Below are 23,850 nucleotides of genomic sequence, written 5' to 3' on the forward strand. Positions count from 1 at the left end.
AAAAAAATCATAAAAACCAAAAATATTTTGTGTTTCTTCTTTGAGTCTTGAGTCAATTTTTAAGTTTGGTGTCAATTGCATGCTTTAAAAAATTTTTTCTTGCATTTTTCGAAAATTCATGCATTCATATTGTTCTTCATGATCTTCAAGTTGTTCTTGACAAGTCTTCTTGTTTGATCTTGATGTTTTCTTGTTTTGTTTTGTTTGTTGTTTTTCATATGCATTTTTTGTTTGTTAGAGTCTATGCATTAAAGATTTCTAAGTTTGGTGTCTTGCATGTTTTCTTTGCATCAAAAATTTTTCAAAAATATGTTCTTGATGTTCATCATGATCTTCAATGTGTTCTTGGTGTTCATCTTGACATTCATAGTGTTCTTGCATGCATCTTGTGTTTTGATCCAAAATTTTCATGTTTTGGATCATGTTTGTGTTTTTCTCTCTCCTCATTAAAAATTCAAAAATAAAAAAAATATCTTTTCCTTATTTCCCTCCAAATTTTCGAAATTTTGGGTTGACTTAGTCAAAAATTTTTAAAAATTAGTTGTTTCTTACATGTCAAGTCAAATTTTCAATTTTAAAAATCTTATCTTTTCAAAATTTTTTCAAAAATCATATCTTTTCCATTTTTTTCCTTTTTTCGAAAATTTTCAAAAATCTTTTTTAAATTATTTTCAAAATCTTTTTCTTATCTTTTACATCATATTTTCGAAAATTAGCTAACAATTTATGTGATTGATTCAAAAATTTGAAGTTTGTTACTTTCTTGTTAAGAAAGGTTCAATCTTTAAGTTCTAGAATCTTATCTTGTAGTTTCTTGTTAGTTAAGTCATTTTAAAAATTAAATCTTTTAATCTTTTATCTTATCTTTTTCAAAAATTTTATCTTTTTCAAAATTTGATTTCAAAATATCTTATCTAACTTCTTATCTTCTTATCTTTTTCAAATTTGATTTTAATATCTTTTTCAAAACCAACTAACTACCTATCCCTCTCTAATTTTCGAAAATACTTCTCTCTTTTTCAAAAATTCATTTTAATTGTTTTAAATTTTAATTTTAATCTTATCTTATCTTTAATTTTCAAAAATTACTAACCCCTTTTTCAAAATTATTTTCGAAATTCTCCCCTTCTTTTCTTATTCTATTTATTTATTCAATTACTAACACTTCTCTTCACCTCTCTCCACCTAATATCCGAATCCCCTCTTCTACTTTCTTCTCCCCTTTCTTTCTTCTTCTAACATAAAGGAATCTCTATACTGTGACATAGAGGATTCCTCTTTCTTTTCTTGTTTTCTTCTCTTTCATATGAGCAAGAACAAGGAAAAAGGCACTCTTGTTGAAATTGATCCAGAACCTGAAAGGACTCTGAAGAGAAAACTAAGAGAAGCTAAATTACAACAATCTAAAGGTAACCTTTCAGAAATATTAGAACAAGAGAAGGAGATGGCAGCCGAAAATAATAATAATGCAAGTAGAATGCTTGGTGACTTCACAAAGCCAACGTCCAAGTTTGATGGAAGAAGCATCTCCATTCCTGCCATTGGAGCCAATAACTTTGAGCTGAAACCTCAGCTAGTTGCTTTAATGCAACAAAACTGCAAGTTTTATGGACTTCCATCTGAAGATCCTTATCAGTTTTTAACTGAGTTCTTGCAGATCTGTGAGATTGTAAAGACGAATGGAGTTGATCCTGAAGTCTACAGACTCATGCTTTTCCCTTTTGCTGTAAGAGACAGAGCTAGAATATGGTTGGATTCACAATCCAAGGATAGCCTGGACTCCTGGGATAAGCTAGTCACTGCCTTCCTGGATAAATTCTTTCCTCCTCAAAAGCTGAGCAAGCTAAGAGTGGATGTTCAAACCTTCAAACAAAAAGATGGTGAATCCCTCTATGAAGCTTGGGAAAGATACAAGCAGCTGACCAAAAGATGTCCATCTGACATGTTTTCAGAATGGACCATATTAGATATATTCTATTATGGCCTGTCTGAATTTTCAAAAATGTCATTGGACCATTCTGCAGGTGGATCTATTCACCTAAAGAAAACGCCTGAAGAGGCTCAAGAACTCATTGACATGGTTGCAAACAACCAATTCATGTACACTTCTGAGAGGAATTCCGTGAATAATGGGATACCTCAGAAGAAAGGAGTTCTTGAAATTGATGCTCTGAATGCCATATTGGCTCAGAACAAAGTGTTGACTCAACAAGTCAACATGATCTCCCAAAGTCTGAATGGATGGCAACATACATCCAACAGTACTAAAGAGGCAGCTTCTGAAGAAGCTTATGATCCTGAGAACCTTGCCATGGCAGAGGTTAATTACATGGGTGAACCTTATGGAAACACCTATAACTCATCATGGAGAAATCATCCAAATTTCTCATGGAAGGATCAACAAAAGCCTCAACAAGGCTTTAACAAGGTGGACGCAATAGGCTGAGCAATAGCAAGCCATATCCATCATCTTCTCAGCAACAGACAGAGAATTCTGAACAAAACACTTCTAATTTAGCCAATATAGTCTCTGATCTGTCAAAGGCCACTTTCAGTTTCATGAATGAAACAAGATCCTCCATCAGAAATCTGGAGGCACAAGTGGGCCAGTTGAGTAAGAAAGTCATTGAAACTCCTCCCAGTATTCTGCCAAGCAATACAGAAGAGAATCCAAAAGGAGAGTGCAAGGCCATTGATGTGATCAATGTGGCCGAATGCACAAGGGAGGAGGAGGACGAAAATCCTAGTGAGGAAGACCTCCTGGGACGTCCTTCAAGCAAGAAGGAGTTTCCTATTAAGGATCCAAAGGAATCTGAGGCTCATATAGAGACCATAGAGATTCCATTAAATCTCCTTCTGCCATTCATGAGCTCTGAAGACTATTCTTCCTCTGAAGAGGATGAAGATGTGACTGGAGAGCAAGTTGCTCAATATTTAGGAGCTATCATGAAGCTGAATGCCAAGTTGTTTGGTAATGAGACTTGGGAAAGTGAACCTCCCTTGCTCATTAATGACCTAGATACCTGGATTCAGCAAACTCTACCTTAAAAGAAACAAGATCCTAGCAAGTTCTTAATACCTTGTACCATAGGCACCATGACCTTTGAAAAGGCTCTATGTGATCTGGGGTCAGGGATAAATCTTATGCCACTCTCTGTAATGGAGAAGCTGGGGATCATTGAGGTACAATGGTAGCGCGAAATTGTGAACAATACTTTTCACAACTCTCATAATCCCCGGTCATGAACCCCAAAAACTTGGTGTTCAATACCATGGCATTAACACAATTTCGCACAACTAACCAGCAAGTGCACTGGGTCGTCCAAGTAATAAACCTTACGCGAGTAAGGGTCGATCCCACAGAGATTGTTAGTATGAAGCAAGCTATGGTCATCTTGTAAATCTTAGTCAGGCAAACTCAAATGAATATGGTGATGAACGCATAAAAACACAAAGATAAAGATAGAGATACTTATGTAATTCATTGGTAGGAACTTCAGATAAGCGCATGAAGATGCCTTCCCTTCCGTCTCTCTGCTTTCCTACTGTCTTCATCCAATCCTTCTTACTCCTTTCCATGGCAAGCTTATGTAGGGTTTCACCGTTGTCAGTGGCTACCTCCCATCCTCTCAGTGAAAATGTTCCTATGCTCTGTCACAGCATGGCTAATCATCTGTCGGTTCTCGGTCAGGCCGGAATAGAATCCAGCAATTCTTTTGCGTCTGTCACTAACACCCCGCCTGCTAGGAGTTTGAAGCACGTCACAGTCATTCAATCATTGAATCCTACTTAGAATACCACAGACAAGGTTAGACCTTCCGAATTCTCTTGAATGCCGCCATCAGTTCTAGCCTATACCACGAAGACTCTGATCTCACGGAATGGTTGGCTCGGTTGTCAGGCGAGCACTCGGTTGTCAGGCGATCAACCATGCATCGTGCAATCAGGAATCCAAGAGATATTCACCCAATCGAAAGTAGAACGGAGGTGGTTGTCAGTCACACGTTCATAGGTGAGAATGGTGATGAGTGTCACGGATCATCACATTCATCAAGTTGAAGAACAAGTGATATCTTAGAACAAGAACAAGCGGAATTGAATGGAAGAACAATAGTAATTGCATTAATACTCGAGGTACAGCAGAGCTCCACACCTTAATCTATGGTGTGTAGAAACTCCACCGTTGAAAATACATAAGAACAAGAGTGATCATTGGCCTCGGCCCCAGAGAGGGAACCAGAAGAACCAAGATGAAAATACAATAGTAAAAGGTCCTACTTATAGAAAACTAGTAGCCTAAGGTTTACAGAAATGAGTAAATGACATAAAAATCCACTTCCGGGCCCACTTGGTGTGTGCTTGGGTTGAGAAATGAAGCATTTTCGTGCAGAGACTTCCCTTGGAGTTAAACGCCAGCTTTTATGCCAGTTTGGGCGTTTAACTCCCATTTTGGTGCCAGTTCCAGCGTTTAACGCTGGAATTCCTGAGGGTGACTTTGAACGCCGGTTTGGGCCATCAAATCTTGGGCAAAGTATGGAGTATCATATATTGCTGGAAAGCCCAGGATGTCTACTTTCCAACGCCGTTGAGAGCGCGCCAATTGGGCTTCTGTAGCTCCAGAAAATCTACTTCGAGTGCAGGGAGGTCAGAATCCAACAACATCTGCAGTCCTTTTTAGTCTCTGAATCAGATTTTTGCTCAGGTCCCTCAATTTCAGCCAGAAAATACCTGAAATCATAGAAAAACACACAAACTCATAGTAAAGTCCAGAAAAGTGAATTTTAACTAAAAACTAATAAAAATATACTAAAAACCAACTAGATCATACTAAAAACATACTAAAAACAATGCCAAAAAGCGTACAAATTATCCGCTCATCACAACACCAAACTTAAATTGTTGCTTGTCCTCAAGCAACTGAAAATCAAATAAGATAAAAAGAAGAGAATATGCAATGAATTCCAAAAACATCTATGAAGATCAGTATTAATTAGATGAGCGGGGCTTTTAGCTTTTTGCCTCTGAACAGTTTTGGCATCTCACTCTATCCTTTGAAATTCAGAATGATTGGCTTCTTTAGGAACTTAGAATCCAGATAGTGTTATTGATTCTCCTAGTAGAGTATGATGATTCTTGAACATAGCTACTTATTGAGTCTTGGCCGTGGCCCAAAGCACTCTGTCTTCCAGTATTACCACCGGATACATACATGCCACAGACACATAATTGGGTGAACCTTTTCAGATTGTGACTCAGCTTTGCTAGAGTCCCCTACTAGAGGTGTCCAGGGTTCTTAAGCACACTCTTTTTGCCTTGGATCACAACTTTATTTTTTTCTTTTTCTTTCTTTCTTCTTTTTTTTTCGTTTTTTTTCATTGCTTTTTCTTGCTTCAAGAATCATTTTAATGATTTTTCAGATCCTCAGTAACATGTTTCCTTTTTCATCATTCTTTCAAGAGCCAACATTCATGAACCACAAATTCAAGATACATATGCACTGTTTAAGCATACATTCAGAAAACAAAAATATTGCCACCACATCAAAATAATTAAACTGTTATAAAATTCAAAATTCATGCAATTCTTTTCTTTTTCAATTAAGCACATTTTTATTCAAGAAAGGTGATGGATTCATAGGACATTCATAACTTTAAGGCATAGACACTAAGACACTAATGATCACAAGACACAAACATGGATAGACATAAGCACAAGAAATTCGAAAAACAGAAGAATAAAGAACAAGGAAATCAAGGAACGGGTCCACCTTAGTGATGGCGGCTCTTTCTTCCTCTTGAAGATCCTATGGAGTGCTTGAGCTCCTCAATGTCTTTTCCTTGTCTTTGTTGCTCCTCCCTCATGATTCTTTGATCTTCTCTAATTTCATGGAGGATGATGAAGTGTTCTTGATGCTCCACCCTTAGTTGTCCCATGTTGGAACTCAATTCTCCTAGGGAGGTGTTTAGTTGCTCCCAATAGTTTTGTGGAGGAAAGTGCATCTCTTGAGGTATCTCAGGGATCCCATGATGAGTGGAGTCTCTTGTGTGCTCCATCCTCTTCTTAGTGATGGGCTTGTCCTCATCAATAGGGATGTCTCCCTCTATGTCAACTCCAACTGAATAACAGAGGTGACAAATGAGGTGAGGAAAGGCTAACCTTGCCAAGGTAGAGGACTTGTCCGCCACCTTATAAAGCTCTTGAGCTATAACCTCATGAACTTCTATTTCTTCTCCAATCATAATGCTATGAATCATGATAGCCCGGTCTATGGTAACTTCGGACCGGTTGCTGGTGGGAATGATTGAGCGTTGGATAAACTCCAACCATCCTCTAGCCACGGGTTTGAGGTCATGCCTTCTCAATTGAACCGGCTTCCCTCTTGAATCTCTCTTCCATTGGGCGCCCTCTTCACATATGACTGTGAGGACTTGGTCCAACCTTTGATCAAAGTTGACCCTTCTAGTGTAAGGATGTTCATCTCCTTGCATCATAGGCAAGTTGAATGCCAACCTTACACTTTCCGGACTGAAATCCAAGTATTTCCCCCAAACCATAGTAAGATAATTCTTTGGATCCGGGTTCACACTTTGGTCATGGTTCTTGGTGATCCATGCATTGGCATAGAACTCTTGAACCATCAAGATTCCGACTTGTTGAATGGGGTTGGTAAGAACTTCCCAACCTCTTCTTCAGATCTCATGTTGGATCTCCGGATATTCACTCTTTTTGAGTGAAAAAGGGACCTCGGGGATCACCTTCTTCAAGGCCACAACTTCATAGAAGTGGTCTTGATGCACCCTTGAGATGAATCTCTCCATCTCCCATGACTCGGAGGTGGAAGCTTTTGCCTTCCCTTTCCTCTTTCTAGAGGTTTTTCCGGCCTTGGATGCCATAAATGGTTATGGAAAAAACAAAAAGCAATGCTTTTACCACACCAAACTTAAAATGTTTGCTCGTCCTCGAGCAAAAGAAGAAAGAAGAGAGTAGAAGAAGAAGAAATGAGGGGAAAAGGAATGGCTTTTGTTTTCGGCCAAGAAGGGGAGAAGTGGTGTGGATGTTGTGTGAAAATGAAGGAGGGTTTATATAGGAGTGGGGGAAGGGTAGGGTTCGGTCAATTGAGGGTGGGTTTGGGTGGGAAAGTGGTTTGAATTTGAATGGTGAGGTAGGTGGGGTTTTATGAAGGATGGATGTGAGTGGTGAAGAGAAAGAAGGGATTTGATAGGTGAGGGGTTTTTGGGGAAGAGGTGTTGAGGTGATTGGTGAATGGGTGAAGAGGAGAGAGAGTGGTAGGGTAGGTGGGGATCTTGTGGGGTCCACAGATCCTGAGGTGTCAAGGAAAAGTCATCCCTGCACCAAATGGCAAGCAAAATCTCGTTTTGTGCCAATTCTGGCGTTAAACGCCGGGCTGGTGCCCATTTCTGGCGTTTAACGCCAGCTTCTTGCCCTTTTCTGGCGTTTAACGCCAGTCTGGTGCCCCTTTATGGCGTTAAACGCCCAGAATGGTGCCAGACTGGGCGTTAAACGCCCATCTGCTAACCTCACTGGCGTTTAAACGCCAGTAGGTGCGTCCTCCAGGGTGTGCTATTTTTCTTCCTGTTTTTCATTCTGTTTTTGCTTTTTTTCATTGATTTTATGATTTCTTATGATCATCAACCTACAAAAAAGATAAAATAACAAAAGAAAATAGAGAAAATATAACATTGGGTTGCCTCCCAACAAGCGCTTCTTTAATGTCATTAGCTTGCAGAGGACTCTCATGGAGCCTCAGAAATGCTCAGAGCTATGTTGGAACCTCCCAACACCAAACTTAGAGTTTGAATGTGGGGGTTCAACACCAAACTTAGAGTTTGGTTGTGGCCTCCCAACACCAAACTTAGAGTTTGACTGTGGGGGCTCTGTTTGGCTCTGTTTTGAGGAAAGCTCTTCATGCTTCCTCTCCATGATGACAGAGGGATATCCTTGGGCCTTAAACACCAAGGATTCTTCATTCACTTGAATGATCAACTCTCCTCTATCAACATCAATCACAGCCTTTGCTGTGGCTAGGAAGGGTCTGCCAAGGATGATGGATTCATCCATGCACTTCCCAGTCTCTAGGACTATGAAATCAGTAGGGATGTAATGGTCTTCAACTTTAACCAGAACATCCTCTACAAGTCCATGGGCTTGTTTTCTTGAGTTGTCTGCCATCTCCAGCGAGATTTTTGCAGCTTGTACCTCAGAGATCCCTAACTTCTCCATTACAGAGAGAGGCATGAGGTTTACACTTGACCCTAAGTCACACAAGGCCTTCTTGAAGGTCATGGTGCCTATGGTACAAGGTATTGAAAACTTCCCAGGATCCTGTCTCTTTTGAGGCAGTGTCTGTCTAGACAAGTCATCCAGTTCTTTGGTGAGCAAAGGGGGTTCATTCTCCCAGGTCTCATTTCCAAATAACTTGTCATTTAGCTTCATGATTGCTCCAAGGTATTTAGCAACTTGCTCTTCCGTGACATACTCATCCTCTTCAGAGGAGGAATACTCATCAGAGCTCATGAATGGCAGAAGTAAGTCCAGTGGAATCTCTATGGTCTCATTTTGAGCCTCAGATTCCCATGGTTCCTCATTGGGGAACTCATTGGAGGCCAGTGGACGCCCAGTGAGGCCTTCCTCAGTGGCGTTCACTGCCTCTTCCTCCTCTCCAAATTCGGCCATGTTGATGGCTTTGCACTCTCCTTTTGGATTTTCTTCTGTATTGCTTGGAAGAGTACTAGGAGGGAGTTCAGTAATTTTCTTGCTCAGCTGACCCACTTGTGCCTCCAAATTTCTAATGGAGGACCTTGTTTCAGTCATGAAACTTTGAGTGGTTTTGATCAGATCAGAGACCATGGTTGCTAAGTCAGAGGTATTCTGCTTAGAACTCTCTGTCTGTTGCTGAGAAGATGATGGAAAAGGCTTGCTATTGCCAAACCTGTTTCTTCCACCATTGTTATTGTTGAAACCTTGTTGGGGTCTCTGTTGATCCTTCCATGAAAAATTTGGATGATTTCTCCATGAAGGATTATAGGTGTTTCCATAGGGTTCTCCTATGTAATTCACCTCTTCCATTGAAGGGTTCTCAGGATCATAGGCTTCTTCCTCAGATGAAGCTTCTTTAGTACTGCCTGGTGCATTTTGCATTCCAGACAGACTTTGAGAAATCATATTGACTTGTTGAGTCAATATTTTGTTCTGAGCCAATATGGCATTCAGAGTGTCAATCTCAAGAACTCCTTTCTTCTGACTAGTCCCATTGTTCACAGGATTCCTTTCAGAAGTGTACATGAATTGGTTATTTGCAACCATTTCAATCAGCTCTTGAGCTTCTGTAGGCGTCTTCTTCAAATGAAGAGATCCTCCAGCAGAGCTATCCAAAGACATCTTGGATAGTTTAGAGAGACCATCATAGAAAATACCTATGATGCTCCATTCAGAAAGCATATCAGAAGGACACTTTCTGATTAATTGTTTGTATCTTTCCCAAGCTTCATAGAGGGATTCTCCTTCCTTCTGTCTGAAGGTTTGGACTTCCACTCTAAGCTTACTCAATTTTTGAGGTGGAAAGAACTTTGCCAAGAAGGCATTGACTAGCTTTTCCCAAGAGTCCAGGCTTTCTTTAGGTTGAGAGTCCAACCATGTTCTAGCTCTGTCTCTTACAGCAAAAGGGAATAGCATAAGTCTGTAGACCTCAAGGTCAACCCCATTAGTCTTGACAGTGTCACAGATTTGCAAGAATTCAGCTAAAAACTGATGAGGATCTTCCAATGGAAGTCCATGGAACTTGCAATTCTGTTGCATTAGAGAAACTAATTGAGGCTTAAGCTCAAAGTTGTTTGCTCCAATGGCAGGGATAGAGATGCTTCTCCCATAGAAGTCGGGAGTAGGTGCAGTAAAGTCACCCAGCACCTTCCTTGCATTGTTGGCATTGTTGTTGTTTTCGGCTGCCATAGGTTCTTCTTCTTTGAAGAATTCGGTCAGGTCCTCTAAAGAGAGTTGTGCTTTGACTTCTTTGAGCTTTCTCTTCAAGGTCCTTTCAGGTTCAGGGTCAGCCTCAACAAGAATGTTTTTGTCTTTGCTCCTGCTCATAAGAAAGAGAAGGGAACAAGAAAATGTGGAATCCTCTATGTCACAGTATAGAGATTCCCTTAGATGTCAGAGGAAAAGAAAAGTAGAAGACAGAAGTAGAAAATTCGAACTTATCAAAGAGGATGGAGTTCGAATTTGCATTAAGGTATAGTGTTAGTCCATAAATAGAAGGATATGAGAAGAAGGGAAGTAATTTTCGAGAATTAAGTAAAATATTTTGAAAACATTTTGAAAAACCTTAATTTATTTTCGAAAATCAAGGGTGGAAAAGAAGTCAAGTGATTTTTGAAAAAGATTTTGAAATTAGAAATAAAAAAGATTTGATTGAAAACTGTTTTGAAAAAGATGTGGTTAAGAAGATATGATTGGTTTAAAAAAAATTGTGATTGAGAAGATATGATTTGAAAAACATTTTAAAAAGATTTGATTTTGAAAATTAAAAACTTGGCTAACAAGAAAAGATATGATTCAAGCATTAAACCTTTCTCAACAGAAAAGGCAACATACTTGAAATGTTGAATCAAATCATTAATTGGTAGCAAGTATCTTTGAAAATGGAAAGAAATTGATTTTGAAAAAGATTTGATTGAAAAATTGATTTGAAAAAGATCTGATTTTGAAAAACTTTGAAAACTTGAAAAAAATCTGATTTTGAAAACAAAATCTTCCCCCTTGTGCCATCCTGGCGTTAAACGCCCAGAATGGTGCACATTCTGGCGTTTAACGCCCAAAACACTACCTTTTTGGGCGTTAAACGCCCAACCAGGTACCCTGGCTGGCGTTTAAACGCCAGTCTGTCCTTCTTCACTGGGCGTTTTGAACGCCCAGCTTTTCTGTGCAATTCCTCTGCAGTATGTTCTGAATCTTCAATCCTTCTGTATTATTGACTTGAAAAGACACAAATTACAAATATTTTTGGATTTTTAATAATTAGGACAAATCAAAATGCAACAAGAATCGAATAACAATGCATGCAAGACACCAAACTTAGCGGTTTGTATACCACTGACACTAACAAAATGAGAATGCATATGAGACACACAAAACACTCAAGTCAATTGAATTTAAAGATCAGAGCACGAAAATCATCAAGAATTACTTGAAAATCCTTAAGACACATGAATGAATGCATGCAATTGACACCAAACTTAAGATGAGACACTAGACTCAAACAAGAAATTTTTGGATTTTATGATTTTTTTTTTAATTTTTTTGTGTTTTTCGAAAATTAAATGGAAAAAGTTATCAAAATTCTTAATGAGAATTCCAGGAATCAGTGCAATGCTAGTCTAAGACTCCGGTCCAGGAATTAGACATGGCTTCACAGCCAGCCAAGCTTTCAAAGAAAGCTTCGGTCCAAAACACTAGACATGGCCAATGGCCAGCCAAGCCTTAGCAGATCACTGCTCCAAAAGCAAGATTGATAAAAATCAACAAGCTCTTGTGATGATAAGTTGAAACCTCGGTCCAATGAGATTAGACATGGCTTCTCAGCCAGCCAGACTTCAACAAATCATCATGAAACTCTAGAATTCTTCTTCAAGAATTTCAAAAAAAAATAAATACCTAATCTAAGCAACAAGATGAACCGTCAGTTGTCCAAACTGAACAATCCCCGGCAACGGCGCCAAAAACTTGGTGGCGCGAAATTGTGAACAATACTTTTCACAACTCTCATAATCCCCGGTCATGAACCCCAAAAACTTGGTGTTCAATACCATGGCATTAACACAACTTCGCACAACTAACCAGCAAGTGCACTGGGTCGTCCAAGTAATAAACCTTACGCGAGTAAGGGTCGATCCCACAGAGATTGTTAGTATGAAGCAAGCTATGGTCATCTTGTAAATCTTAGTCAGGCAAACTCAAATGGATATGGTGATGAACGCATAAAAACACAAAGATAAAGATAGAGATACTTATGTAATTCATTGGTAGGAACTTCAGATAAGCGCATGAAGATGCCTTCCCTTCCGTCTCTCTGCTTTCCTACTGTCTTCATCCAATCCTTCTTACTCCTTTCCATGGCAAGCTTATGTAGGGTTTCACCGTTGTCAGTGGCTACCTCCCATCCTCTCAGTGAAAATGTTCCTATGCTCTGTCACAGCATGGCTAATCATCTGTCGGTTCTCGGTCAGGCCAGAATAGAATCCAGCGATTCTTTTGCGTCTGTCACTAACGCCCCGCCTGCTAGGAGTTTGAAGCACGTCACAGTCATTCAATCATTGAATCCTACTCAGAATACCACAGACAAGGTTAGACCTTCCGGATTCTCTTGAATGCCGCCATCAGTTCTAGCCTATACCACGAAGACTCTGATCTCACGGAATGGTTGGCTCGGTTGTCAGGCGAGCACTCGGTTGTCAGGCGATCAACCATGCATCGTGCAATCAGGAATCCAAGAGATATTCACCCAATCGAAAGTAGAACGGAGGTGGTTGTCAGTCACACGTTCATAGGTGAGAATGGTGATGAGTGTCACGGATCATCACATTCATCAAGTTGAAGAACAAGTGATATCTTAGAACAAGAACAAGCGGAATTGAATGGAAGAACAATAGTAATTGCATTAATACTCGAGGTACAGCAGAGCTCCACACCTTAATCTATGGTGTGTAGAAACTCCACCGTTGAAAATACATAAGAACAAGAGTGATCATTGGCCTCGGCCCCAGAGAGGGAACCAGAAGAACCAAGATGAAAATACAATAGTAAAAGGTCCTACTTATAGAAAACTAGTAGCCTAAGGTTTACAGAAATGAGTAAATGACATAAAAATCCACTTCCGGGCCCACTTGGTGTGTGCTTGGGCTGAGCAATGAAGCATTTTCGTGCAGAGACTTCCCTTGGAGTTAAACGCCAGCTTTTATGCCAGTTTGGGCGTTTAACTCCCATTTTGGTGCCAGTTCCAGCGTTTAACGCTGGAATTCCTGAGGGTGACTTTGAACGCCAGTTTGGGCCATCAAATCTTGGGCAAAGTATGGACTATTATATATTGCTGGAAAGCCCAGGATGTCTAATTTCCAACGCCGTTGAGAGCGCGCCAATTGGGCTTCTGTAGCTCCAGAAAATCCACTTCGAGTGCAGGGAGGTCAGAATCCAACAGCATCTGCAGTCCTTTTTAGTCTCTGAATCAGATTTTTGCTCAGGTCCCTCAATTTCAGCCAGAAAATACCTGAAATCACAGAAAAACACACAAACTCATAGTAAAGTCCAGAAAAGTGAATTTTAACTAAAAACTAATAAAAATATACTAAAAACCAACTAGATCATACTAAAAACATACTAAAAACAATGCCAAAAAGCGTACAAATTATCCGCTCATCATACAACCTACCTTGTTCTCATTAAAATTGGCAGACAAGTCATTGAGACAAGCTTATGGAATAGTGGAGGACGTGTTAGTAAAGGTTGAAGGCCTTTACATCCCTGCTGATTTCATAATCTTAGACACTAGGAAGGAAGAGGATGAATGCATCATCCTTGGAAGACCTTTCCTAGCCACAGCAGGAGCTGTGATAGATGTCAACAGAGGTGAATTAGTCCTTCAATTGAATGGGGACTACCTTGTGTTTAAGGCACAAGGCCATCCCTCTGTGACAAAAGAGAGTAAGCATGAAGAGCTTCTCTCAGTTCAGAGTCAAGAAGAGCCCCCACAGTCAAACTCTAAGTTTGGTGTTGTGAGGCCACAACCAAACTCTAAGTTTGGTGTTAAGATCCCATATCCGAACTCTAAGTTTGGTGTTGGGACTATACAACATTGACCTGATCACCTTGTGGCTCCACGAGAGCCACTGTCAAGCTATTGACATTAAAGAAGTGCTTGTTGGGAGGCAACCCAATTTTATCTAATTTTTATTTTATATTATTTTATTTTTTTTTGTGTTTTATTAGGTACATGATCATGAGGAGTCACGAAAAAATATAAAAATTAAAAACAGAAGCAAAAACAGCAGAAAAAAAAATTCGCACCCTGGAGGAAGCACAGGCTGGCGTTCAACGCTAGTAAGATGCATCTGGCTGGCGTTCAACGCCAGAACAGAGCATGAATATGGTGCTGAATGCCAGAAACAAGCAACATTCTGGTGCTGAACGCCAGGAATGTGCCTAGAGAAGAAAAGCTGGCGCTGAACGCCAGTAACAAGCATGAAACTGGCGTTCAACGCCAGAAACATGCTTTACATGGGCGTTGAACGCCCAGAATGTGCACCACACGGCGTTTAAACGCCAGAATGGTGTGCAAAGGCATTTTACATGCCTATTTGGTGCAGGGATGGAATTTCTTGACACCTCAGGATCTGTGGACCCCACAGGATCACCTCAGGATCTGTGGACCCCACAGGATCCCCACCTACTATATTCCCACCTTACCTCCTAATCCTATTTTGTGATGAGTATTCCCCATGTCACACTTCCCAACACTCTTCACCAATCACCTCAATCCCTCTTCCCAATCACTCCCTTCACCACTCACATCCATCCACTCTTCCCCATAAACCCCACCTACCTTCAAAAATTCAAAACCATTTTCCCACCCATTCCCACCCTAAATGGCCGAACATACACTCCCCCTCTCCCTATATATACCCTTCCATTCTACTTCATTTTCACACAACACAACCCCCTCTTCTTCACCTTGGCCGAACCTACATCTCTCCCTCTCTACCATATTCTCTTCTTCTTCTTCTTCTCTTCTTTCTTCTATTGCTTGAGGACGAGCAATATTTTAAGTTTGGTGTGGTCAAAGCACAATCTTTATTGTTTTCCACTACCATTAATGGCACCTAAGGCCGGAGAATCCTCTAGAAAAGGAAAAGGGAAGACAAAAGCTTCCACCTCCGAGTCATGGGAGATGGAAAGATTCATCTCCAAGAGCCATCAAGACCACTTCTATGATGTTGTGGCAAAGAAGAAGGTGATCCCTGAGGTCCCTTTCAAGCTCAAAAAAATGAGTATCCGGAGATCCGACATGAGATCCGAAGAAGAGGTTGGGAAGTCCTAACCAACCCCATGCAACAAGTCGGAATCTTAATGGTTCAAGAGTTCTATGCCAATGCATGGATCACTAGGAACCATGATCAAAGTATGAACCCGAATCCAAAGAATTATCTCACAATGGTTCGGGGGAAATACTTAGATTTTAGTCCGAAAAATGTGAGGTTGGCGTTTCACTTGCCCATGATGCAAGGAGATGAACGCCCCTACACTAGAAGGGTCAACTTTAATCAAAGGTTGGACTAAGTCCTAATTGACATATGTGTGGAAGGAGCTCAATGGAAAAGAGACTCCAAGGGCAAGCCAGTTCAACTAAGAAGACTGGACCTCAAGCCTGTGGCTAGAGGATGGTTGGAGTCCATTCAACGCTCCATCATTCCTACTAGCAACCGATCTGAAGTTACTGTGGATCGGGCCATCATGATTCATAGCATCATGATTGGAGAGGAAGTAGAAGTTCATGAAGTCATCTCCAATGAATTCTACAAAATAGCCGACAAGCCCTCCACCATGGCAAGGCTGGCTTTTCCTCACCTTATTTGCCATCTATGTTACTCAGCTGGAGTTATCATAGAAGGAGATATTCCCATTGAAGAGGATAAGCCCATCACCAAGAAGAGGATGGAGCAAGCAAGAGAGACCCTTCACGGTTCTCAAGAGATGCATGAGGAAGCTCATCATCAAGAAATCCCTGAGATGCCTCAAGGGATGCACTTTCCTCCCAATAACTATTGGGAACAACTCAACACTTCCTTGGAAGATTTGAGCTACAATGTGGGACAATTAAGGGTGGAACATCAAGAGCACTCCATCATTCTCCATGAAATAAGAGAAGATCAAAGAGCAATGAGGGAGGAGCAACAAAGGCAAGGAAGGGACATAGAAGAGCTTAAGGACATTGTTGGACCTTCAAGAAGAAGACACCACTAAGGTGGATTCATTCCTTGTTCTTATTTCTTTCTGCTTTTCAGTTTTTATGTTGTATGTTTATCTATGTTTTGTGTCTTCACTTCATGATCATTAGTATGTAGTAACCATGTCTTAAAGCTATGAATAAATTCCATTAATCCTTCACCTCTCTTAAATGAAAAATATTTTAATTCAAAAGAACAAGAAGTACATGAATTTCGAATTTATCCTTGAATTTAGTTTAATTATATTGATGTGGTGACAATACTTTTTATTTTCTGAATGAATGCTTAAACAGTGCATGTTTTTGATCTTGTTGTTTATGAATGTTAAAATTGTTGGCTCTTGAAAGAATGATGAACAAAGAGAAATGTTATTGATAATCTGAAAAATCATAAAATTGATTCTTGAAGCAAGAAAAAGCAGTGAAAAAAAAAGAAAAGCTTGCAAAAAAAATGGCGAAAAAAATTAGAAAGAAAAAGAAAAAGCAAGCAGAAAAAGCCAATAGCCCTTAAAACCAAAAGGCAAGGGTAAAAAGGATCCAAGGCTTTGAGCATCAATGGATAGGAGGGCCCAAGGAAATCAAATCCAGGCCTAAGCGGCTAAATCAAGCTGTCCCTAACCATGTGCTTGTGTCATGAAGGTCCAAGTGAAAAGCTTGAGGCTGGTGGTTAAAGTCGTGATCCAAAGCAAAAAAGAGTGTGCTTAAGAGTTTTGGACACCTCTAACTGGGGACTCTAGCAAAGCTGAGTCACAATCTGAAAAGGTTCACCCAGTCATGTGTCTGTGGCATTTATGTATCCGGTGGTAATACTGGAAAACAAAGTGCTTAGGGCCACGGCCAAGACTCATAAAAGTAGTTGTGTTCAAGAATCAACATGCTTAACTAGGAGAATCAATAACACTATCCGAAATTCTAAGTTCCTAGAGAAGCCAATCATTCTAAACTTCAAGGGAAAAAGTGAGATGCCAAAACTGTTCAGAAGCAAAAAGCTACAAGTTCCGCTCATCTAATTAGAATTAATATTCATTGATATTTTCAGATTTATAGTATATTCTCTTCTTTTTATCCTAATTAATTTTTAGTTGCTTGGGGACAAGCAACAATTTAAGTTTGGTGTTGTGATGAGCAGATAATTTATACGCTTTTTGGCATTATTTTTAGGTAGTTTTTAGTAAGTTCAAGCTACTTTTAGGGATGTTTTCATTAGTTTTTATGTTAAATTCACATTTCTGGACTTTACTATGAGTTTGTGTGTCTTTCTATGATTTTAGGTAATTTCTGGCTGAAATTGAGGGACTTGAGCAAAACTCTGAAAAAGGCTAACAAATGGACTGCTGATGCTGTTGGAATCTGACCTCCCTGCACTCGAAATGAATTTTCTGGAGCTACAGAACTCCAAATGGCGCGCTATCAACGGCGTTGGAAAGTAGACATCCGGAGCTTTCCAGCAATATATAATAGTCCATACTTTATTCGGAAATTGATGACGTAACTTGGCGTTGAACGCCAAGTACATGCTGCTGTCTGGAGTTAAACGCCAGAAACACGTCATGATCCGGAGTTGAACGCCCAAAACACGTTATAACTTGGAGTTCAACTCCAAGAGAAGCCTCAGCTCATGGATAGATCAAGCTCAGCCCAAGCATACACCAAGTGGGCCCCGGAAGTGGATTTATGCATCAATTACTTACTCATGTAAACCGTAGTAGCTAGTCTAGTATAAATAGGATAAGTTACTATTGTATTAGACATCTTTTGACAGTTTAATCTTTTGACTTTGTAGTCTTTGATCATTCGGTCTCTTGATCATGGAGAGGGCTGGCCATTCGGCCATGCCTGAACCTTTCACTTATGTATTTTCAACAGTGGAGTTTCTACACACCATAGATTAAGGGTGTGGAGCTCTGCTGTACCTCAAGTTTCAATACAATTACTATTACTTTCTATTCAATTCTCTTTTATTCTTATTCCAAGATATACGTTGCACAACACTTTGATGAATGTGATGATCCGTGACACTCATTATCATTCTCACCTATGAACGCGCGTGATTGACAACCACTTCCGTTCTACTCTAGGCCGGGCGCATATCTCTTAGATTCCCCAACAGAATCTTTGTGGTATAAGCTAGATAGTTGGCGGCATTCATGAGGATCCGGAAAGTCTAAACCTTGTCTATGGTATTCCAAGTAGGATTCTGGGATTGAATGACTGTGACGAGCTTCAAACTCCTAAAGGCTGGGCGTGATGACAAGCGCAAAAGAATCAAGGGATTCTATTCCAACCTGATTGAGAACCGACAGATGATTAGCCGTGCTGTGACAGAGCATAGGAACATTTTCACTGAGAGGATGGGATGTAGCCATTGACAACGGTGATGCCCTACATACAGCTTGCCATGAAAAGGAGTAAGAAGGATTGGATGAATGTAATAAGAAAGTAGAGATTCAAGAGGAGCACAGCATCTCCATACGCCTATCTGAAATTCCCACTATTGATTTACATAAGTATTTCTATCCCTTTTATTTTCTATTTATTATTAATTTTCGAACTTATCATAAACCAATTTAATCTGCCTAACTGAGATTTACAAGGTGACCATAGCTTGCTTCATACCAACAATCTCTGTGGGATCGACCCTTACTCACGTAAGGTATTACTTGGATGACCCAGTACACTTGCTGGTTAAGTTGAACGGAGTTGTGTCCACACATAGTTGAAATAGCAATGAATTTTACAAAATACAATAACAAAGGAATCACAATTTCGTCCACCAACTTGAAAAGCTTTATTGTTCTTTTTTTTGTCTTGCCTTAGCCCAATAGGCTTTATGAATTGTTGTCCTTTCAACACCACTATTCTTGAGACAAACTCTTGGTCTTCTTGATGTCCAAGACTGGCATGGCACAATTCTTCTAGAATTCAGATCCTTGAATATGACAAGATTATCATTCTGTCCCTTAGCTCAAAGATGACAAAAATGCCCTCTGACCACATATCAAATTATTTTATTTGTTTGTAAATCTCTTGGACGTAGTTGAAAGCAAATTGAATTTTTTTTATTCAATATAGTTTGGTTGACAGTAAGTGGCTCATAGTTAAAATTTTTGGTATGCGTCTTCAGCTTTATTATTGTTTTTCTTTTAAGTTTTAGATAAGTTCCACGACTAAAATTGGCGGGTGGGAGATATTTGCAAGAGAGATTGATGCTTAACCAAATAAAAGTGCAAGTTGTTAGGCCATTTTTAATGAGCTCATACCTGAGGTATTTATAGAGGTTAGTGAGCTTACTTGGGTGAGGATAAAGCCATTAGTTTTATCTCTGTTAGTTTTATGATAGTACGTAGGACTTAAAGTCTATGTCTAAGCCATAGTGGTAAGAATCGAATTGATGATTGAACTGTTTAGGTTATCAGTTTATTAGTTCAACCAATAAATTACTAGCTGAACCAATAAAACCAGTTTTACGAAATAAAAAACTAAAAAATTGTAAAAATTGCAAGGATAGTGTTTCTGATGGTGTATTCGCTGAAATCATTCTAAAATAATATGGAATAGCAAAGGTATAAAACAACTGCTATTACAAATTTATATCACCTATTCCCTATTCCTTATTTAGCAACCCTAAATTCACAGCAACATCAACAAAAACAACTATAAACACTAATAATCAGAAAAAAGGCATCAATATTCCATTAACCTAAACAGATTGATAATAAAAAATTCAACAAATTCAAAAAGTTCATAATAAAAATAAAAAACTCAACCAGTTATACTGAACAACATAACATAAACAAAATAACTAAAAAAATAGAAATAAGGGCAGATGCAGAGAAGTGAGGAATGAGGAGACCACCAACCTGTCCGAGAGAGGACGTAGAAGACAGAGAGGATGCGACAAGGGTGACGACGACGCGGATCGAGGAGCCATGACAACGAAGACGACTTGCGAGCCAAAATGCGATGGGGTAAGGGACGTCGTCAGACGAAGAAGTTGAGAGAGACTATGGTGTGATGAGGTGAGTAAGAGACTTCAAGGAGGGCTAGAGGGATTCTGGGAAATGGGTGCTATTTATGGGATTAGGGTTAGGGGGAATGGGGTATATTTGAGTATTTTTTTTTAAAAAAAAGACTCGTCATTTTGGCAAAGAAAAAAAGAGTTTCGAATCGGCCGGGTTACACAAAATCGCCGGTTCTCTGATTTTCATCAAAATCCGATGGTTCAATCTGATTCTCTCCGGTTTTGTTCCTTTCCCAGTCAAATTGCACAACCGGACCAGTCAGGTGATCGGTTCACCAGTTTTTTGGTCGAATCGACCGGTCCAGTTCGGTTCTTACAACTATGGTCTAAGTGTTATCAAGGTCGTGTAGGGTGAATTCCAATTAGAAGGCGAGATTTCTTCTTCAAGGTGTGATGGTGGTGACTTACTCATGAAGTCATTTTTTTTGTCAGATCCAGGCCAAAAAACTGGCCTGAAACCAAAGAAAAGTGAGCTACACCCCTGTACTCGAAACCCGACCCGACATTCAAACTGCACTTCCCTATGCTTCTCTTGAAGCCTCCCGAACAGCCCTTTCTTTTTTGCAATCCTCATCCTCGACTGCCGTGCCACCATCTCTTGCTCGACCATCGTCTCTAGCACCGCTTCTCTGTCAAAGTCGTTTCACCACCAATGCCCAAATGAATTTTGCTCCCTCTCCTCTCTAAGGATCTAGGTGGATTTCTTCTCCGTCAAAGCGGGTTCACCGTCTTGCTTGCATGGCTGTCGCGTCCGTTATTGGTTCTGAAATAATCACCCTTCTGTTTGCTTTGCTACTCAGGTTTGAGTGCAGCTTCTGAGGCCCCTTCCACATTGCTGTTATCTTTTTCATCCGCCCCACCATCTACCTAGCTAGGGATGGCAACTAGTCCCCATGGGGTGGGGACATGCCCCCGCCCCGCACCCTACCTCTGCCTCCAAAAACCCTCCTCGTCCTCGCGATGGGTGACAGGGACCCCGTATCTATTGGGGACTTGGATCCACGCGGATGTTAAAAAATTAAAAATAATTATAAAAAATAGAAAAAAGTGAGTACAAGAGGAATAATCTCAGTAATAAAAATCTTAGTAAATTATAATCATACAAATTTGAGTACATTAACAAAATCTAACTAACAAAAATTCAATAAACAAACTTACAAAATCTCCATAAACAATCTCAATAGAGTAGGAAAATCTCAACACAACAACTAAAAAACAATAAGCATCCTAGCAGTTTTTAATAAAAATCTTCAGTAAATAATATACCCTAAGCCTCAATAACCAGAAAAATCTTAGTAAATAGAAAACTCAGCACAATAAACAATAAAATTAGTTTAACAACTATTATAATAAACTGTTCATACTCAATCTTTAGCTATAATTTTGATAAGATATGAAATCAAAAATTAATATTCATGCTCACGGAGGATGGGTCAGGCAAACGGAGAAGAAACTACAAAGACTGACTTATCGGAAGGAAGAGCGACAAACAGCGAAGTGGCTAACGACGATGATGAAGAACGATCTTGCTAGAGGCAGCGACGGGGACTGGATTGCAATGGAGACGATTCTAGTCTGACGATGAAGACAAAGATGAAGACAATGACAAACATGATTCTCTTTTGATGCGACAAAAATGGCAACAATTTTGCCTCTGGCGACGACGTTCTCGTCGGGCTGGGTCAGGCGCGCGATGGCGACGTTCTCCTCGAGCTAAGTTTTAGGCGTACGGCGGCAACGTTCTCCTCAAATTTGTGGTGACCAGCGAGAGGGGGAAACAGGGATCGTGAATAAAGGGGAAGAACATGGAGGTAAGAAGGGAAAAGGGTGGCAGACGACTGTGAGAAGAGAGGGGACAGGAGAGGTGAGGAGGAAGCTGGGTTTTGCTCTAGAGAGAACTTCAGAGGAGAGGGAGTGACGACACAATAAAGGGTTAGAGATTTAGGGTTTTTTCAAAAGTATATATATATATATATATATATATATATATATATATATATATATATATAGGTATTTTAGTCATTATATGGGTCTCCACGGGGGTGGGTACCTCTATCCCCCTGCCCCGTTTATTATACAGGGACCCGTCCTTCGTCCCCGCAGGTAGAAAGTGGTCCCCAAATTTGTTCCCTGGTGGGTAAATCACCGTGGGTACCTGCCCTGTTGGGAAAAATATGACCTCTGTTCCAATTGACCTTCTGTTTGTGGATATATCGCCATTGGATCTCTAATAATGTCTCCTTTTTTTCCTTATTGAACTTGACTTTCATGATCGTTGGCTTCTGCTATGCGGGTATCTGGTGCCACCCCTCCTTACAAAAAGGTTACAGAGATACCCACCAATTTGCCACCCTTTGGCCAATCCTCTTGCCGCTGGATGTTATTTATCAGGTTCTCTTGTTCCTGAGTTCTTTGCTTCTAATAACTCGCTTCCATTCTTTGGCCAATCTGCCACCCTTTGGCCAATCCTCTTGCCGCTGGATGTTATTTATCAAGTTCTCTTGTTCCTAAGTTCTTTGCTTCTGATAACTCGCTTCCATTCTCAAGATTCGTATGACTTCCAGTGGAGTATTCCAGCACCAAGAAGCTTCGAGGCTATTCGTAGCTAAAAGCTCTACAATAAGATGCGCCAATTTGTTACCTTTTCTTGGCACCCAGGTAAATCCGTATCTAGGAATACATTCTATTAAATCATGTATGTCTTACAAAATGGGTTGTATTTCTCTAATACTATTCTTTACTTTTAGTGCTTGGACTAGTTGTTGGCAATGTGATTCAACAATTATTCGTTCTAATTGCAAATTTTCATGCTTAGATTAATGCACTTCTTATTGCTATCGCTTCCATTGCCAAGCTTGACGTTGCTTTGACCTTTTTAGCATTTCCTGTGATGAACTTTGTTGAGTTAAGAAATTAACTAGTATAATTGATGATGACAAATATTATTTTATTGGACAAAGTAAATAATTAGTGTTAATTGTTTTATGATTATATGTGGCTAATTATTTATTGATGCAGGCCAAAACCAATATAAAAGCAAGCAGCCCAAACTGAATGAAATCAAGAAACAAGGTTGACGGGCTATAAAGCAATTTCCTCTCACTTGCCTTCACTAACTCAACGTACACTTTTTCCTGCTTTGGTCAGAACTTAAAGTAAGTGAGAGAAAGCTTCTTTCCTAAGCTGATCACCAAAGAAGCAAGCAAGAGAAAGACTAAGGTTGAAAGGCAGAAGTCTAATCAACCATTTCAAACCAAATCAAGTTTAGGTAAAGGTTAAAGGTAACCCATTTCTTTATACATGCATCAGATCTTCTTCTCCACATCTTTAACGATCTGCCTATCCATTCTGAGATACATAGAAAAGAGGTTGTCTGTTCTTCTCTGCTGTAAATCTACGGTCTCAAACATATCTTGGGGACCAAGTTGGTTTTCAAAGGTTGAGATAAGGTTTTACCATTGGAAATATTTGTTTGTGATGTTTTATGGCTTTCGGTCAACAAGAGAAGGTCAGAAGCAAAGTTTTTACTCTGAGGATAAATGAGAAAAAGTGAGTTTGTGGGTTGGTGAAGCACAGTGCTCAAGGAGTTGACCTAGGAAGAAGAACCCAGCAACATGCAAGGAGATAAAAGAAGATTTTCTGTTCATTCAGAGGTAAGGAGAGAAAACCAGAGTTTGGTGAGTTGTGTTCTGTGAAGAGTTTCTTGAAGAAGTTTCTCTACTTAGATAATGCTTTCTTTCAAAGAAGCATTCGACCAATACTAAAGAACTAAATCAGAGGCTTGCAAATCTGGTTTATCACATAAGCAAAGAGGTTG

General features: G+C 39.8%; 1 non-coding gene across 1 annotated transcript; it reads left to right on the forward strand.

The window, feature by feature from the left end:
• Window positions 1–9,453: 9,453 nt before the first annotated feature.
• Window positions 9,454–9,561, forward strand: LOC112799344 (small nucleolar RNA R71). The gene has a single exon (XR_003200917.1). It is a non-coding gene; the product is annotated as a small nucleolar RNA R71 (small nucleolar RNA).
• Window positions 9,562–23,850: the final 14,289 nt, after the last annotated feature.

The sequence above is a fragment of the Arachis hypogaea genome, chromosome 4 (genome assembly GCF_003086295.3).
Source record: "Arachis hypogaea cultivar Tifrunner chromosome 4, arahy.Tifrunner.gnm2.J5K5, whole genome shotgun sequence".
NCBI classification, from domain to species: Eukaryota; Viridiplantae; Streptophyta; class Magnoliopsida; order Fabales; family Fabaceae; genus Arachis; species Arachis hypogaea.